Source organism: Dipodomys merriami, unplaced genomic scaffold (genome assembly GCF_024711535.1).
Source record: "Dipodomys merriami isolate MVZ:Mamm:240054 unplaced genomic scaffold, mDipMer1.0.p SCAF_14, whole genome shotgun sequence".
Classification (NCBI taxonomy): Eukaryota; Metazoa; Chordata; class Mammalia; order Rodentia; family Heteromyidae; genus Dipodomys; species Dipodomys merriami.
The window spans coordinates 23,389,506-23,408,689 of NW_027202715.1; the positions used below are offsets into that span (position 1 = coordinate 23,389,506).

The following is a 19,184-nucleotide window of genomic DNA, read 5'->3' on the forward strand; positions in this document are numbered from 1 at the left end:
CAGGTCATTAACCCCTTCACATAGCAGGTGAGAAAAAGAGAAACTGCACACAACAAACTTAATAACAGATTTCCTAACTCTGAGCGATACAAACATCAAGTTCTTTTTTAAGGGTGTCCAAAGTCCTGAGTGCTAACTCTAGCTCCATCCCTCACTAACTGAGATGTCAAGGCACACAATTGAACCTCCCCTGAAGCCATACATTTCCTCCTATGTAAGATGGACGGAAGAGGTCACGTGACTCACCTTCCTGGACATATGATGGTCCACATTTGTAAAAAATAGAAGATAGTCCAACATTCATGTATGAATGTGTGCTTATTGATATTTCCATGTCATTCAAAACCTCATTAGTTTCCTCATTATTCCATTATTCCAAAATAATATTTATCAAGCATACCTCAATTCAAGAACTTTTTGTTTTTTGTTTTGTTGTTGTTTGCTGGTCCTGGGACTTGAACTCAAGGCCTGGGTTCAGTCCCTGAGCCTTTTGTGCTGAAGGTTAGCATTCTACCACTTGAGCTACAGCACCACTTCCAGGTTTTTTGAGTAGTTTACTGGAGATAAGAGTCCCACAGGGACCTGCCTGGGCTGGCTTCAACCCACGATCCTCAGATCTCAGCCTCCTGAGTAGCTACGATTTCAAGAAGTGTTTTAAATATTCATCATGAACATGTACATATATGCATACACATATATATGTCATGTGTTTGTGATAGACATTTTTATAGATGTTCACTATTTATATGTGTGTATTCATGATAAATATTTATATAAATATATACATGTATATGTGTATGTTGATACAATAAAATGTATGGGAAATTGTGGTATTAACACAAAATAAATGAAATGACAGAATATATGCCATAGTTGCTTAAGTAACATAAAATGGCTTCCAGAATTACATCCTTGCTTCCAAAATGCCACACAGTCCTCTTAGAAGCCTCAAATTCTTCCACATTCTAGCAGCAGTACCAATTACTACATACCCAGCCCTAACCAAAACCCTTCACATGATTTACCTAATTTAATCCCTCACCAACCCTTCCCGGTAGGTATTTTGGGGGTCCTACTTTTCTGTCTAAGGAAATTGAGATGCACAGGGTCAAGTGACTTGCCCAAGATCCCATGGTTTGTCAACTACTCAGCAACAGACCCGGTGACCTGACCTGTATTTTACCTACCCCTGTGTAACCTTTCCTCACTCCTTAATGAGGACCAAGCTCCAACTACACCTTCTCTCAACCTTGCACACAGTCTTTCCCTCCCCTTCTCCAGCACCCAGGTCTCTTGAGCTTACTTCATTGATTTTTTTAACCCCTCCAGGCCTCTCCTTTGTTCTCACAACATCTTACCTCTGTACCTCCTGTCACAGTCAAGCAAGCTCAGCCCGAAGTATTTTCCCTCCTGCCTAGACTAAATTGTAACCATTACAAAGATGATTGTTTACTCATTGTCATCATCGCCCTAATGCTTATTAAGCTCACATTATTGCAGAGAGGGAGTGCGACTTGATCTTCAGTGAGTCGTTAAGTGCAAGCAGCACTCATCAAAGGGATTGTAAATTGATGGTTGTGATAATCCTCCTAATTATCAGTTTTCTTTTTGATGACCTCCTCGTCATCAGCAAGGATGCAGAGTCATTATAGAGCTTTAATAGTCCCAGTGCTGGCAAACCAGCATCACCCTCCTGGAGAGTCCAAGATGCCATGTGGAGGTAAGCGTGTGTTCAGTGCACTGACATTCATGTAGATATTGATTTAAACCCTGCCTTGTTTCTTGTTATGATTACATCAACTGTAAGATGCTATGGAAAAAGAAAGCAGGTGGGAAAAAAAAACACAAAAGAAAGAAAACATAAGACCATACAGTGGGCCCAGGAATAAAGCTATTATATATACATATTTGTGGCTATTGTCCACAGATTTTGTTCTTGTGTTTCACAAGGGCCTACTGTGAAAAGAGCAATTTGATCATATGCTTTGCTAAGAGAAAAAAAAATCTGTAATGAAAAATTAAAGTGGTTGCTTTAAGATGTATAATTACTATTTGCAAGATCTTAAGAGAATTTTACCTGAGGGGTCTTATAAAGAGGGACGGCATAGAATTTCCCCCTTTATATGATCTCAACAATACCCTGCTAACATTAACAAGGTTTAAAACAGGCCCTGCTTGTGAGTTTCAGGCTCTTATTTCCCCAGAGCCCAGAGTTTCCCCTGTGGGCTCATAGTCGGGAATGAAATGCTTGGGCTCTGGACACAGCAGCTTGAGCTGAAATTTTGCTCCCTTTATGACTTTGACTGAGATCATTAACCTTTTTATTGTCTCATGTTTGTATAATGGAGGGCCCTAATACCACCTACTTTATAGGGTTGTTGAAAAGATTAAATATTAATAGATACAAAGCCAAATATATAGCATTTAGTGAATATTAGTCTATTGTGGTTGTTGTTATTAACTCTATGGAACTGTATTTCAGAGAGTTGTTGGTATACCTTCTTACTAAATAATAGTCATTTATTAGGAAGACTATGGTTCTCTGGGGGCTTTTATCCGCATAGGACTTGACTGTGCAATCATTAATCTTGGGTTATTTCATGAAGTGCCTCCCAGTGACACTGCAAGTCCTATAACATTACAGGTATCACCTAGTCCAATCTTTTCATTGTACATTTGCTGGAGAAAATAAAATGTTAGCACAGGTAAGCAATGTTTCTAATGTCTCCAAGTTTAAATAGCCAGAGAGTGGCAAACAAAGTCTCAAGAAATAAAGTCACATAATGTCTAGCCTAGTACTTGTGCCACTGGAGCATCTTGCTTCTCACTAGACCCATGACACACTGCAGTCTCTTCGACTCTCCTGTATACATTCCCCGTAGAACGATGATTCTCAAATGCCCCTTCTCTTTGTGATGCTTCCCTGCCAGTCTAACATTTTTCTCCTAGCTATCCCACAAGCCTTTCAAATTCTACTTGTTCTAATAAAATTTATCATCCTCTTCTCTCATCTTTATTTCTGCTCATAGTCCTATGGGTTATGAAAAATTCACCCTTATCCCTGATTCCTCTCTCATACATCAAGACTCTGCTAGTCCTACTCACAAGTAAAGTTCCACAGTGTGTCCTCTCCTAATAATCCATGAAACACTGACTGATTTTTGGTTTGAACATTTCTATAGCCATTTGACTTGTCCCTTTGGGAAGCCAAAAGCAGAAGAAAATGTAAATAACATGCACGGAGCCCTACTTCATTTCCAGACACTGTGCTAGAAGCTTGTGTGTGTTGTGATCACAGCTCATATGGTATCCTAATTTTATGGATGAGGAAGCTGAAGCTCACTCAAAATGCTGGAGCCAGGCTGAAAAACCAACAAGAGCTAATGGAGAAAGCTACTGACATCAGAGCCCATTATAGCCCTAAGCCCAAGGGACAGAGAAGACAGTCGTTTTTTTTAGCCAACAGATATAGTTGTACATAAAAGGCCTCTGACAGAGCTATGGCAGCAGAGGCAGCCAATCACAGCGAACTGGTAAGAGAAGAATTGGAAAAATAAATATACAGCTGGGGCTGGGAAGGTGGCTCAGTGGTAGAGCGCTTGCCTTGCATGTATCAGGCTCTGGGTTTGATTCCTCAGCACCACATAAGCAAAAAGAAAAAAGCTGGAAGTGGTGCTGTGGCTCTAGTAGTAGAGTGCTAGCCTTGAACTAAAGAGCTGAGGGATAGCGCCCAGGCCCAGAGTTCAGGCCCCATAACCCGACCCAAAAATAAATAAATAAATAAATAAATAAATAAATAAATATACAACTGACCAAACCCAACTGGAAGCTAAATATCCATAAAGCCCATCCATGAAATACCTAAGTCAGTCTCCCCAGGCCCATAGCAGACCTACAGAGGAATATACATCCTGTCCAGCAAACATACAACTACTACATTGGTGGAAACACTCAGTGGTCCCACATTCTTTCTTAGAAATCTATGCATTTATAATATTGTGGGTTTACAGATACAATATTTCTGTCATATAAGAAGTATTCAGTAAGTATTTACTGAGCTGAATTGAAAGTAAACAGAATCAAATTTCATGGCCCAAGTCAGCACAGCCTCTCCTTAGAAGTTTACTGAACTGAGTTATGTGTGTCTGAGATTCTCCTCATCTGCCTTTCTTAAATCACACAAGTATAAACTTTTTCTGTAAGAGGCCAGATAGTTCATCTCTTCAACTATATGAGATACATAGGCTTTGCTACCCCTACTGAACTCAATCATCATCAAGTAGACAGTATATAAGCAAATAGGCAGATTACATAACAACAAAACGTTATGAGCAGTAGACTTTAAATTCCATACAATTTTTATATGTCATAAAATATTATTCTTCATGGATTTAAAAAATAACTTTAAATACTTTTTAGCTTCAAATCACTTTGTAAATTTTCAAGACAAATCAAGCATATTCAATTAATTTCCATTACATTCAGCCTCTTATATCATCAATAAGTAAATTCCTGTGTGTTAGTCATGGGGCTTGAACTCAGGGCCTGAGTCTATCCCTGAGCACTTTTGCTCAAGGCTAGCACTCTACCACTTTTAGCCACAGCACCATTTCCAGTTTTCTGATGGTTAATTGGAGATAAGAGTCTCACAGACTTTCCTGCTGGGGCTGGCTTTAAACCTCAAACCTCAGATCTCAGCCTCCTGAGTAGCTAGGATTACAGTGTGACCCATCATCAGTGCACAGCTAAAAATTATTTCATAATACCCTTTTAAAAGTTCTATTTTATATAAGCTTTTTATATGCCTACTGTATATATACACATATACATGCATACCTATACATATATATACTTTATAGATGATTTATAGTAAACATCCTATTTCTATATTTTAAATGATTTTTAAAACATTCTTAACTCATCATCCAGGAACAAGAGGGAGGCCGGAGGTGATCAGTGGGTCGAGGTATATTAACTTTGTCTTAGATTTCCTCTGAACGCTCAGGACATCTTCAGTACATCATCACAAGTACCAAACTTTTCTTTGATCCCTTCCTTTATCTGATCTGGGCCTCATTTCCTCCAATTCTCGCCAGATGACTAAGACACATCTGAAAAAAAATAATGGAGATTAAGAGCTTCTCTTGTGAAGTACAAAATGTCATGTCAAAACCAGCTTTACAATGTCGGTGTGGGGGGGGGTAATAATTGGGTGGGGGGAGGGGGGAGGCTGGGAAGGGAGGTGAAGGGTAAACAAAGGAGGAGGCTGCAATGCTTGGTAAGAAATGTATGCATTATCCTGCCCATGTAATTGTAGCCCCTCTGTACAGTATGTTCTCAAATTAAATTAAATTAAATTTTTTAAAAAAAAGAGCTTCTCTTGTGATTCCGGGGTCATCACAACTGAATCACAATTGTGCAAGTAGCTGCCACTTATTGGGCTTTTAAAAAGCACTATTCACTGTACTAAATATCTTACGAAAACCATCTTATTTAAATCTCACAGCAACCCAAATCAAATACCAAACAGATGACTGAAGTAAACTAGGGAAACACTGGCAAGTGAGAGCATAATGCCCTGGTTTAAAGGCCCTGAAACATCTAACATCAAAAAAGCCACCGAAGGTCATGTAAAGTCATGTAATTGAAAGATCGAAACAATCTTACTCTGGTCACTTCACATGAAATAAAAGGCACTTCTGCCCAAGAAGGTGGACGCTTATTCCCCAAGGAAGGTGAGCATTCAACTGCCCTTAACAATAAAGAGAAATAGCAGTGGGGTCTAGAGGCTAAAAGTCTCATTCCCAATGTGCCAGAGAAATGTATCATCCTGTCTCTCTAATGCTCTCAGAAAGTATGAGTTTTGAAAATACAGTACAGTCAGGCGCCAGTGGCTCACACCTGTAATCCTAGCTACTCAGGAGGCTGAAATCTGAGGATCATGGTTCAAAGCCAGCCTGGGCAAGAAAATCAGTGAGACTCTTATCTCCAATAAACTACCGGAGAACCAGAAGGGGTACTGTGGCTCAAGTAGTAGAGTGCTAGCCCTGAGCTGAAGAGCTGAGGGACAGTGCCCAGGCCCAGAGTTTAAGCTTCACAACCAACAGGGAAAAAAAAAAGAACAACAACAACAAAAGAAAAGACAATCCAATAGCAATTTTTTTTAAGTAAGTCTAACTCTTGTAATTCTGACTCTGTAATTTACTCACTAAGTGATCCCGGATAAATTATCCTTGAGTCTCTATTTATGAAGAACACCTACTTTGCATGATAGGAGTGAAGACTAAAAGAGATCATACATGCAAATGTTTGCAAAACACCTAAATTGTCATACCCATAAGGTTCTGGGAGAGTCTCCGTACATAGGAAGGAGGAAGGAACCAGCTCTTGGCCCAAACTTAGGAATCTCAAGGCAAGCTCTCTCTTCAAGACAAACTCAAAAGATTTGTCCTTTTTTCTAGACGTGTCTTGTGAATCAAATCAAGCCCACAACTGTCTGATGTCCATTCACAGGTGACATGAGCACATTTACCTGATGTCTTTCTGGAAAGACATGTAGAAGTAAATTTCAAAGTCACATGCACTAACCCTACTTAAGGTTTGCTCTTAGTGTTTATACTTTGTTTGATAAAGCCTTCACCTCTAGGTTTGCATCTCATAGCATAATAAATTTCAAGTTAAACAAGCATTCCTCCACTAACTCAGCCTTAACTATCTAGAAATCAAAGGCTTTAGTAGTATTTATTCTTAGCTGGTCAAAAGAAATCAGACTTGAAGGGACCTTATTTCTTAGTTATCCATCCCTATCAGTACCATCATCTCATCACATACATGTTTCATTTTTTTGCATAACAGTCATTAGCAACATCTTTCACACCTTCATTTCCTCTGTGTCTGTGTATGTGTGCATGTGTGTGTGCATACACACACACATGCACACACACACACACACACATAGAGTTTGAACACAGAGCCTGGGTGCTGTCCCTGAAGTTTTTTTTTGTTTTTTGGGTTTTTTTTTTTGCCAGTCATGGGGTCTGAGCTCTGGGCCTGGCTGCTGTCCCTCAGCTCTTCAGCTCAAGGCTAGCGCTCTACCCCTTGAGCCACAGCGCCACTTCTGGCTTTTTCTGCTTATGTGTGCTGAGGAATCGAACCCAGGGCCTCATGCATGCAAGGCAAGCACTCTACTACTGAGCCACCTTCCAACCCCCCCCCCCCGCCCGAGTTTTTTGTTCAAGGCTAGTGCTGTACCACTTGAGCCACAGCTCCACTTTTAGCTCTTGGTACTTTGAGGTAAGTATCTCTTAGACTGTATTGGAACCATAATCCTCAGATCTCAGCCTCCTGAGTACCTAGGATTACAGGTTCAAGCCACTGGTGCTTGGCTTCATTGCTTACTTTAAACTTCCTGAGGATTAGTGTGTCCTTTTGTGACACTATATCATTTAATGCAGTACTGTGAGGTATAAAATATTGGGTCCCAATGCCCAGGTAAAACAATCAAATATTATCCTACAAGGAAAGGGAGATCCTTGACTGTTTTTGAGTAAAAAGGAATTGCCTGATGAAAGAGTAGTAATTGGGTAAGTGTTCTCTCTGGCAGCATATGCTGGAAACATCAAAGAGAAAATAAAAGAGGGAAGGAATTTAAAATCCAGAAGATGGGTTAGGAGGTAATTTTAATCAATGAAGCCTGACATAGAGAAAGTTTAAACTATAGCCATAACAAGAGACAGAGGAAAGAATGTTCTAGAAATATATTCTGCAGGCAGGGAATTCCAGTGTCCTATGGGGGAAGGGGACATCTCAAGAAATCATCCTTGTGGTTCCATACATCATGGCTTCGGGCAGTCAGCCTCCACAGATGCAGCTGTATCTGCTGTGAAAATACCGAGACATTTCTATATTTGTGAGTCTGAAAACCAACTCCTTTCCTGAAATCACCATCCCCTGCAGCCCTATGCCCAACTCACTATCTAGCCCTCTCTTGGCATACCCCAAACCAGTATTTCCTGAGCCAGAAACTTAAGAGCTGTACCTGACACCAAAGAGGCTCTGAGCATCATTCCTGAGCTAAATCTGTTCATTTGTTTTGATTAGACAGTCCCTCATCCAGTTGTCAGTTATATGTAATGCCATGATTTCCTATGGTTAGCCTGACTTCCGGTATATAGAAAGGGAAAAAAGGGAAGTAAGATTGGAAGGTAGAAGGGACAGAGAAAAGAGAAGAAATGAAAGAAAGGAAAAGAGGGGAAAGGAGAAGAGGAGAAAGGAACAGATTTGGATGAGTAGTTAGCTATGGGAACAAATAACAAAAAAAAGTACATACAATTATAGTCTTACCAAAAAATGCAGCTCTATGATTATACTTTTCTCTTGGGGGAAAAAAGAAGTAATCTGAAAGGAGAGTTCGTTTGGGAGTGAGATGGATATGTTCTCTTGAAAAAATAAACTGCATTTGAGCAGAAACTCACTGAGAGAAACAGAATTTATAAAGAATTGGTTGAAAGCTGAATAATCCATCCATTCTTCTCTATAGTGAAAAATCGACTTATTAAAGAGCCCAGCCCAGCAGAGCTGTGAACCTCAAGGATAGCCTCCAAGAAACGACTTCACAGCTCACCAGTTCCCGGTGGCATGCTACTCCCAAGAAGCTGACTCCATTTTTATCCTATGGTCAATAGACTGTGTCATCAACCAGGTTTCCAGATGTATAAAATCAAATCTATTGTACAAGACACCATCTTGAAAACAAACTTTACAACTTTGGCAGGGAGGGGGAGTAGTTGGGGAGGTAGGGAAGGAAGGGATGGTAGGGGAAAAACAAAGGAGGAAGGAACAACAATACTTGATAGGAAATGTACTCATTACCTTACTCATGTAACTGTAACCCCTCTGTTCAGTACTTTTACAATAAAAAACATATTTTAAAGGAGCTGGGAAGGTGGCTCAGTGGTAGAGCGCTTGCCTTGCAATGCATGAGGCCCTGGGTTTGATTCCTCAGCACCACATAAGCAAAAAGAAAAAAGCTGGAAGTGGCGCTGTGGTTCAAGTGGTAGAGCGCTAGCCTTGAGCTGAAGAGCTGAGGGACAGCGCCCAGGCCCAGAGTTCAGGCCCCACAACCGGACCCAAAAAAAAAATATTTTAAAAAATCAAATCTATGATTCCACAGTAGCATGTGGGCCTCATGGGGACTCCATTTCATGGCCCTTATCTTGTTTTTATTAACCCTACCTGTCTCCAATTGGTATGATCTTGTTTTGTAACATCAGCTCACTTAAATCCTTTGCAGAGGAACAAAGAGACTGAGTTAATTCAAGCTGAGTTTGAACTAAAGAGAGGATATTCAGGAACAGTTGATATCAATGTCCAGAGTCAGCCCTTTGTTGGGTTTCAGTGTGTAGGAAGCAGCGTTAAGAATTGCATAGTTGCCAATACGACTTCTCAGAGAAAACAATCTTTGGAAGCCATGAAAGGAGCAAATGCCAGAAGATATGGCGCCACCTCTCAAGTAGGAGTTGATTAGCTCAAGGTGAATATCACCAGTGAGTACCCAAAAGACATTAGCCATTCTTGATAGCTTATGTATTAGGGAAAGCCTTTGTACTGCTATGCAACAGAATAATAGGGCTTCTGAGCTCTGGAATTTCATTTCCCTCAGTATTTCAGCACCTTAGTGGTTGGATTCTCTTCAAATCTGCAGATAGATGTTATGGAGGTGTTGTTTTGTTCTGTTTTACATAACTCCTCCGCCAATCTGATTACCTAAGTTTATTCATTCTCAAAGGACAGCCAACAGAATGAGAAGGCGGAGGAAATACAGAAGAATAGGAGCATAAGACATGACCCTAACCTCATGGGGAATAGGAGATCCCATAAAAGAATCCTTAAAAAAAAAAAAAAAAAAAAAGTGTGAGGAGAGGAAGTGGCGCTGAGGCTCAAGCGGTAGAGCACTCGCCTTGAGCGAAAGAGTGCAAGGACAGCGCCCAGAGTTCAAGCCCCATGACAGACTATATATATTTGAAAAAGTGTGAGGAGACTAAGTACCAACTGTAGCATACATAGGCCCAAGGATTTATTGTTAGGCTGCTAATAAACTGATCCTTTCAAGTTCCTTCAGCATCTGACCTGATGATTCCAGTCAGAAAAGGAAGAAAACTGGAGCCTTTTGACTTTTCTAAGTGTTCAAAGCTAGGAAGCATTCCTATGCAAAGATCTAGCACCTCAAAAAACAGATGATGGGATCCTATCAAACTAGAAGATACAATAGGCTAGATTGCCATGGAGGAAAAAGTATAAATTCCAGGATAGCCCCGCTCTAAGTAAAGATGTGCCACAGTCTCCAGTCCCTAGTTCTTCCTCCATAGAGGCCTGTTTCCCATACCTTGAGAAGCTTTTCCTCTGGTACTAATTTCCTTACCACCCAAAAGGGATGCCAAGGAGAGGCGCTCTCAAATAGTCACTAAGGGAGGGGGGACCAAGATGGCGACGGGGCAGTAGGGAAACGCCACAGCTCTCTCCAACCAAAAAGAGAGTTCGAGTTCCTACGCTTAATCTCCCCAAGAGACCTACAACAACAAAAAGATGAACACTCAGAGAAAAACCAGAGGCGGAGAATAACAAAAAAAGAAAGAGAGAAAAAGAAGAATTTCAAAACAGAGAAAAGCGAAGACCCCTCCCCCAACCTTTACTGGCCGCGCGGCAGTGCGCCAAGCCGCCGGCCAGCCGGCCCCGGCGGGGGTTGGGGGAGCCCCAGAGACACAGCAGAGACACAGGGGGCCGCTTTCAGAACATCAGGTACTGGTTTGCAGAACAGCAGATCGCCAGGAACAGAGAAACCTACCAGCCGGGAGTCTCCACGAGGATCCCACCCCCACCCCTCACTCTCCACCCGAGCAGAGAGGCTCCATCCCGCCAAAGCCGCTCGGCATCAGCAGAGTGACAAAAGGACCTGCCAGCAGACCACCCGGCCCGCCTGATCGCGATCGATCGCAACGATCCAGCACTCTCCACCTGAGCAGAGAGGTTCCATCCCGCCAAAGCCTCTCGGCGCTAGCAGTGCGACAAAGGGTCCTGTCTGCAAACCACCCGCCCGCCCGATCACGACCGCAACGACCCGGCGGGGTCACTCGGGCCCCAGAGGTACCGAGAAGAAGCTGCCTGAGCGTGGACACTCTTGACCCGACAGCTTCGACAGAGGCAGAGACAGAAAAGAATCACACAGAGCCACCACCGCCCAACCCAGCCCGGATTGCAACAACAACTGACGACCTACACCACACAGAAACAACCAGCTTCAGGGTGAGTACCCCACAGGGGAAGTGTATCCCTCAAGGGAGACCAGAGCTGGAGGGAATCCCCAGACCCTGACCTAGACTCCCTACCCCAGCACCCGGACCACAGGACCCACTAAAACTGGGAACTGTTTGAGAGCTCCACCAGCCCGTGGAGCACACTCAGCTGGCCAGGCTAGAGCAAGAGCACCCCGGGAAGGGAGCTTAAACGCCCAAGCCAGGAACAGCGCCCCTGGGTCAAGACTACCAACAGTAGAAGAAATTTGAACTGTGTCCCCCAGGCTGTATAACCTAGGTGGTATACACATCAGCACAGGCCTAACGAGTGCGCTCCAGGCTGCATAACCTAGGTGGTATACACATCAGCACAGGCCTAACAAGCGCGCTCCAGGCTGGGGCCGGAACCAGGCCCGGGGATCCGGCGCCTGAACAACACAACCAACTCCTCCCAATTGAAGTAAAAAGCTGAGCATACGCCTCAACAGAGGGGAGAAAACCAGGAAACAACACTCCCCCAGGAAGCACGCCTGTGACAACAAAAGACCTGGAGGCCCAGGACAAGAGAAGCCCAAACCCCACCAAAACTCCATCCATATACCCTAGACTGAGAATTGGGCAACACAGGCTGCCAGCACCTGATAGTAAGCAGGAGCTCAGACTGTTAAGGCGGCTCAGCAATAGAGTGATAGTCTTGGATGTATGAGGCCCTGGATCTGATTCCTCAGCATCACAAAAGCAAAAAGGGTCAGAAGTGGTGCTGTGGCTCAAACGGTAGGGTGCCAGCCTTGAGCTGAAAAGCTGAGGGACAGCACCCAAACCTAGAGTTCAAGCCCACAACCAGCCCAAAACAAATAAACAAAAACACATCAGGAGCTCATAGCAGACTCCAGCATTTGGGAAAGTGCATCCAGAGCATCTGTTCTTCACAAGAGCACCCGTAGGAGCAAACACAAGCAGTCTAGGCTGCTCAACCCTTCCAAAGGCGGGAACTGCCAGCAATCTACAGCAGAGAGCTGAGAATCCTAAGTCAGAATAGCAGCTGGAAATAGGCTCCCAACAGAACCCAGATCAGGCACAGACTCTCTCTACCAATACAGAATCAGCAACCAAGCAAAGACAGACACACCAAAACAAAATTGAAGAGCAGTCTCCTGAACCTCCATGCGAAAATCACAGAGAAAAATCACAAGGTTTACTACCACCCAGGACAGCAAGCCCACCTCAAAAGCCAGCAGCCACACAGGGGAGAGCCCCAGTGGGAGCAAAGCAGGAATGGAAGACAAAGGCTACTTCCAAGGGTTGCTGGAGGCAATGACTCAAGAAATAAAGCGAGAAATTGATCAGAAATTGAAAGAGCACAAGGATGAACTATCCAAAGAGATACAGGGTATCAAACAAGAGATGCATGCAAAAATAGAAGCTGCACAAACCTCAGTAAGAAGTGAGATAAATGCCAAATTAGAGGTAATGCATACCTCATTGAGAGGTGAGATCAGTACTCTGAGAACCAACATTGAATCCATAAAGGGATCCATTTCCTCCATGCAAACCACAATAGAAGCCACTGTCAACAGAGTGAATGAAATGGAAGGTAGGGTGTCAGATACAGAAGACAGAATACACCAACTGGACCAAAAAGTGACAGATATGGAAAAAACACTCAAATTAAACCAAAGGGATATTCAAGAGCAAGCAGATAATGCTAAAAAATTTAACCTTCGCATAATTGGAGTGGACGAAGGTGAGGAATTCCAGAGCAAGGGAATGCAACACCTATTTAACAAGATAATCAATGAAAATTTTCCCCACCTCAAAAACGACCATCTTAACTACATCACAAAAGCTTATCGAACACCCAACAAGCAAGACCCCAGGAGAAACACTTCTAGACACATTATAGTAAAAATGGTAGATCTGAATAATAAGGAAACAATCCTGCATGCAGCAAAAATGAAGAAGGAGCTATACTACAATGGGAAAAAAAATAAGAATTACTGCAGATCTCTCCACACAAACAATGAATGCAAGAAAAGCCTGGGAAAGCACCATACGAGCCCTGAGAGCCAATAACTGCCAACCCAGACTGATCTACCCGGCAAAGCTAGCATTCACATTTGATGGAGAACTGAAAACTTTTAATAGCAAAGAAAAACTAAATGAATACATAAACATTAAGCCAGCATTACAAAGAATTCTAAGAGGGGGGACACAACCTGAAGAAAGCAGCCAGGAACTGGGGCCTGCCCCAAACAGGCGTTACTCAAAGTCTAACTGAGCAAGCACAGGAGGAAAGGAAAAAAGAAAAACTTAGGAAAACAGAATGGCAGGGACAACAATGCATCTCTCTATACTTTCTCTTAATATAAATGGGCTGAATTCACCAATTAAAAGAAAACGAACTGAGGACTGGATAAGAAAACAAGACCCATCCATCTGTTGCCTTCAGGAGACCCACCTCTCAGCCAAACATACAAACAAACTCAGAGTGAAGGGATGGAAAAGGATCTACCAATCAAACGCCCCCAATAAGAAAGCAGGTGTAGCTATCCTGATATCTGACAAAATAAACTTTTCATTAAAATCAGTACAGAAAGACAAGAACGGACACTACATATTAATAAAGGGAACAATCCAAGAGGAGGATATAACCATCATCAACTTATATGCCCCAAATATTGGTGCACCCAGATATGTCAAACAAATGCTCTCAAACCTACAGAATAAAATAGATCCCAATACGATAATACTAGGAGACTTTAACACACCACTCTCACCAAAGGACAGGTCTACCAACCAGAGGATTGGCAAAGAAGCTACCGAATTAGGAGAGGCCATACTTCAAGCGGAATTAACTGACATCTACCGAGTATTTCACCCTAAAACAACACAGTACACATTCTTCTCAGCAGCTCACGGAACTTTCTCCAAAATAGACCATATCATAGTTCATGCAAGGAACTTAAGCAAATACAAAGGGATCGACATAATCCCCTGTATCCTATCTGACCACAGTGGAATCAAGCTAGCTCTCAATAACAAAGCATACCGCAGAAATTTCTCCAATACATGGAAATTGAACAGCACACTCCTTAACAATGCCTGGATAACAGAAGAGATCAGAGAAGAAATAAAGCATTTCCTACAATTCAATGAAAATGAAAACACCTCACAAAGAAACTTGTGGGACACAGCAAAAGCAGTCCTGAGGGGCAAATTTATTGCCCTCAGTGCCCACATCAAGAGAATGGAGACAGACCAAGTAAATAATCTCATGTTGCAATTAAAACAGCTAGAAAAACAGGAAAAAATGGGACCTAAAGCTACTAGAAGAAGCCAGATAACCAAATTAAAAGCAGAGATTAACCAATTAGAAAATCAGAAAACCATAACCAAAATAAACCAAACAAAAAGCTGGTTCTTTGAAAAAATAAACAAAATTGATGGCCCATTGGCTAGATTAATTAAAAAAAGAAGAGAGGAAACCCATATTAATAGGATTAGGGATGCCACGGGAAATATCACCACACGTACCCAAGATATCCAAACAATTCTAACAGACTACTTTCAAAAGCTATACTCTCTAAAGGAAGAAAATCGGGCAGAAATGGATGCATTTTTAGAGAAATACAAGTTGCCCAAACTGAGCAAAGAAGAAGTTAACCAATTAAATAAGCCAATATCCTATAATGAGATACAGGAAGCTATCAAAAGTCTTCCAACAAAAAAAAGCCCAGGACCAGATGGATTCACAGCAGAATTCTATAAGACCTTTAAACAAGAACTAATACCCATACTCCTCAAGCTCTTCAGAGAAACAGAGAAGGAAGGAGCTATCCCAAACTCATTCTATGAAGCCAATATCACACTCATCCCCAAACCAGGCAAAGACCCAACCAAAAAGGAGAATTACAGGCCAATCTCCTTGATGAACACAGATGCAAAGATCCTTAACAAGATTCTAGCTAACAGAATCCAGAAACACATAAAAAAAATAATTCATTATGACCAGGTAGGCTTCATCCCAGAGACACAGGGATGGTTTAACATACGTAAGTCAATAAATGTAATCCAACATATCAATAGAGCCAAGGTCAAGAATCACATGATTATCGCTACAGATGCAGAAAAGGCCTTTGACAAAATTCAACATTCATTCATGCTAAAAGCTCTGGAGAAAATAGGAATAGAAGGAACATTTCTAAAAACAATAAAAGCCATTTATGACAGACCAATAGCCAATATTATACTTAATGGGGAAAAGCTGCAACCAATTCTCCTAAAATGAGGAACAAGGCAAGGATGCCCACTGTCTCCACTCCTCTTCAATATAGTCCTAGAACCCTTAGCCAGGGCAATAAGGCAAGAAAAAGACATTAAAGGGATCCGCATAGGGAAAGAAGAAGTTAAACTATCCCTTTTTGCAGATGACATGATACTATACCTCCACGATCCCAAAAACTCCATCCCCAAACTCTTAGAAATCATAAATCACTTCGGCAAAATAGCAGGATACAAAATAAACCCACAAAAATCAGTTGCCTTCCTATACACTGATAATGTACAGGAAGAGAGGGAAATAAAGGGAGCAACCCCATTCACAATAACCTCCCGAAAAATAAAATATTTAGGAATTAACCTAACCAAAGATGTAAAAGAACTATTTAATGAGAACTATAAAAAGTTAAAGAAAGAAATTGCAGAAGACACTAGGAAATGGAAAGACCTCCCATGCTCCTGGATAGGCCGACTTAATATAGTAAAGATGGTAATACTTCCAAAACTAATATACAAATTCAATGCAATTCCTATTAAAATCCCAATGACGTACATCACTGAAATACAGAAAACAGTCCAAAAATTCATATGGAACAACAAAAGACCTAGAATAGCCAAAACAATTCTAGGGGATAAAGACAATATGGGAGGGCTATCCATGCCGAACTTCAAACTCTACTACAGAGCTATAATAACAAAGACAGCATGGTACTGGCACAAAAACAGACCCGAAGACCAATGGAACAGAATAGAAGATCCAGAAATAAACCCACAGGCCTACAGCCAGCTGATATTCGACAAAGGAGCCAAAGACATACAATGGAAGAAACACAGCCTCTTCAACCGCTGGTGCTGGGAAAACTGGGCAGCCACATGCAGAAAACTAAAAGTGGACCCCAGCCTATCACCTTGCACCAACATCAACTCAAAATGGATTAAAGACCTTAACATTAAACCTGAATCTCTGAAACTACTGCAGGACAGAGTAGGAGAGACACTTGAACTAATAGGCACAGGAAGGAACTTCCTGAACAGAGTCCCAGGGTCACAACAAATTGGAGAGAGACTCGACAAATGGGACTACCTTAAAATAAAAAGCTTCTGCACAGATAAAGCTATCGCAACCAAGCTAGAAAGACAACCAACTAATTGGGAAAAAATATTTACCAGCAATATATCAGACAAGGGGTTAACATCCTGTATATACAGGGAACTCAAGAAACTAATCCCTCCCAAACCCAACAAACCAATTACTAAATGGGCAAGGGAACTAAAGAGGGACTTCTCAAATGAAGAAATAAAAATGGCAAAGAAACACATGAGGAAATGTTCATCATCCCTGGTGGTGAAGGAAATGCAAATAAAGACAACCCTGAGATACCACCTTACCCCAGTCAGAATGTCCCACATCCACAAATCAGCCAACGACAAATGCTGGAGGGGATGTGGAGAACGAGGAATGCTATTACACTGCTGGTGGGAATGTACACTCATACAACCACTTTGGAAAGCAGTCTGGAGGGTCCTTAGAAAGCTAAAGATTGACCTCCCTTACGACCCAGTCATACCACTTCTAGGCATCTACCCTGAACAACAGGAACCAATGTACAAGGACACGTGCACCTCCATGTTTATTGCAGCACTGTTCGCAATAACTAGGATATGGAAACAACCTAGATGCCCCACCACAGATGAATGGATCCAAAAATTGTGGTATCTATACACAATGGAATATTATGCAGCCATTAGAAATGACAAAATAATGGCATTTGCAGGGAAATGGATGGAGCTAGAAGGAATCATGTTGAGCGAGGTAAGCCAAGAACGAAGAGACAAACAGTACATGATCTCCCTGATAAGTGGATGATGAATCCAAAATGTTAGGTGATATGACAAAACTAACAGGACTTAAGAAACAAAGAACTCCCACTCATCTGGTTGAACCACTACTAAATATCCCCATGCTGCTGATCACATATATGGTATATAACATATGAGCACCGTTATATATTACAGACTGTGATAGACAATTTGCTCCAGGAAAGTTAGAATGAACTTGTGACTTTAAATGAGCATCATTATTCCACAATACTGTGAATTTCCGGAAATTAAGTAATCACTTAATCACAATCAAAAAAAAAAAAAAAAAAGAACCTTGGGGAAGGGAGGGAGGGAGGGGATGGTAGGGGGAAAACAATGGAGGGGGTAACAATGTTCAAGAGGAAGTGGAAGTGTACTCATTACCTCACTCATGTAACTGTAACCCTCTGTATAGTATCTTTACAATAAAAAAAAAAATAAGAAAAAAAAAATAGTCACTAAGGACCTGTGCATACTACTTGGTTCTGTAAATGCAAGCAATGCTCAGAGCCTTGACTTCGAGTAGAGTGCCTCAAATCTCAAAGTAGGAATCCATGTTCTGAGATGCTAAGTAGCTGTGATGAGAAGATAGAGGGACATGTTCTTAGCTAACTTAGGAATAAGATGCCAAGCACTGGTGGCTCATGCTTATAATCCTAGCTACTCAGGAGGCTGAGATCTGAGGATTGAAGTCTGAAGTCAGTCCAGGCAGGAAAGTCTGTGAGACTTTTATTCCCAATTAACTACCAAAAGCCAGGAGTAGAGCTGTGACTCAAGTGGCAGAGTGCTAGTTTTGAGCAAAAAGGAGCTCAAGTACAGCACTCAGGCACAGAGTTCAAGGCCCAGGAATTGAAGGGGAAAAAAAAGAATAAGAAGTACCAGCAGCCTGTGCAGTCTGGAAGCCAGTCCACCAAAGTATTTATCTCTTGGCTATAAAGGGCTACATCATCTTCAAAAGCCACATACAGCAAACATGGCCTCGACAACCCAAAGCTCTGATAATTTCCTTTGAAAGATGGCCACTCCAAACTGAGTGCTGGTGGCTCATGCCTGTGATCTGAACTACTTGGAAGACTGAGAACTGGACGAGCTTGGTACCAGGATAGCATGGGCAGAGCAGTCTTCGAGGCTCGGCCATATCCATGGAGGGTGTATGTCAGTAATCCCAACAATGGAAAGCCTAAAGTAGACAGATCACAACTCAGGTGCAGGTAGGCAGGAAGTGAGACTATATCCTAAACATAATCCATGAAAAACATGCCAGGAATCATAGCTCCAAGGCATCATGCTTGTCCAAGTATCCCATTACCACCAAAAGAAAAAAAAGTGAATGGTCTCTTGTGGTTTGGGTCTTGTATTGGAAAATTGTCCTTTATTTCCTGTATTGGTGCTTGAACTCAGGACCTTGCACTCTCCCTTCACTTTTTTTTAATCAAGGCTGGTGCTCAACCACATCTCCACTTGTGGCTTTTTTGCTGCTTAATTAGAGATTAGAGTCTCCCTAATTTGACTGCCCAGGTTGGCTTCTAACTAGGATCCTCAGATCTCGGCTTTCTGAGTAGCTAGGGTTACAGGCGTGGGCCTGTGTGGCTGGTTGGAAAATGTCCTTCTAAGACACTCTCAAAGCTTTCCTCAATGATCTAAGATGTGCAGGTTCTGCATTTCCAATGGGACAGAGAAGAGAAGACCTTGCAGTCGCCAGGGCTTCTTCCTCTGGCTGTGTCAGGAGTCCATCAGCACTTCCCTGGCCCCATT

The 19,184-nt window shown here is 42.0% G+C and overlaps 1 long non-coding RNA gene across 1 annotated transcript in view; it reads right to left on the reverse strand.

Moving 5' to 3' along the window:
- Positions 1 to 19,184, reverse strand: part of LOC138825762 (uncharacterized) — a 137,793-nt gene that overhangs the window by 13,965 nt on the left and 104,644 nt on the right. Inside the window, exon 2 of the long non-coding RNA XR_011371507.1 lies at positions 4,919 to 5,111. This is a non-coding gene — a long non-coding RNA (uncharacterized lncRNA). The remainder of the gene's footprint in view (positions 1 to 4,918; positions 5,112 to 19,184) is intronic.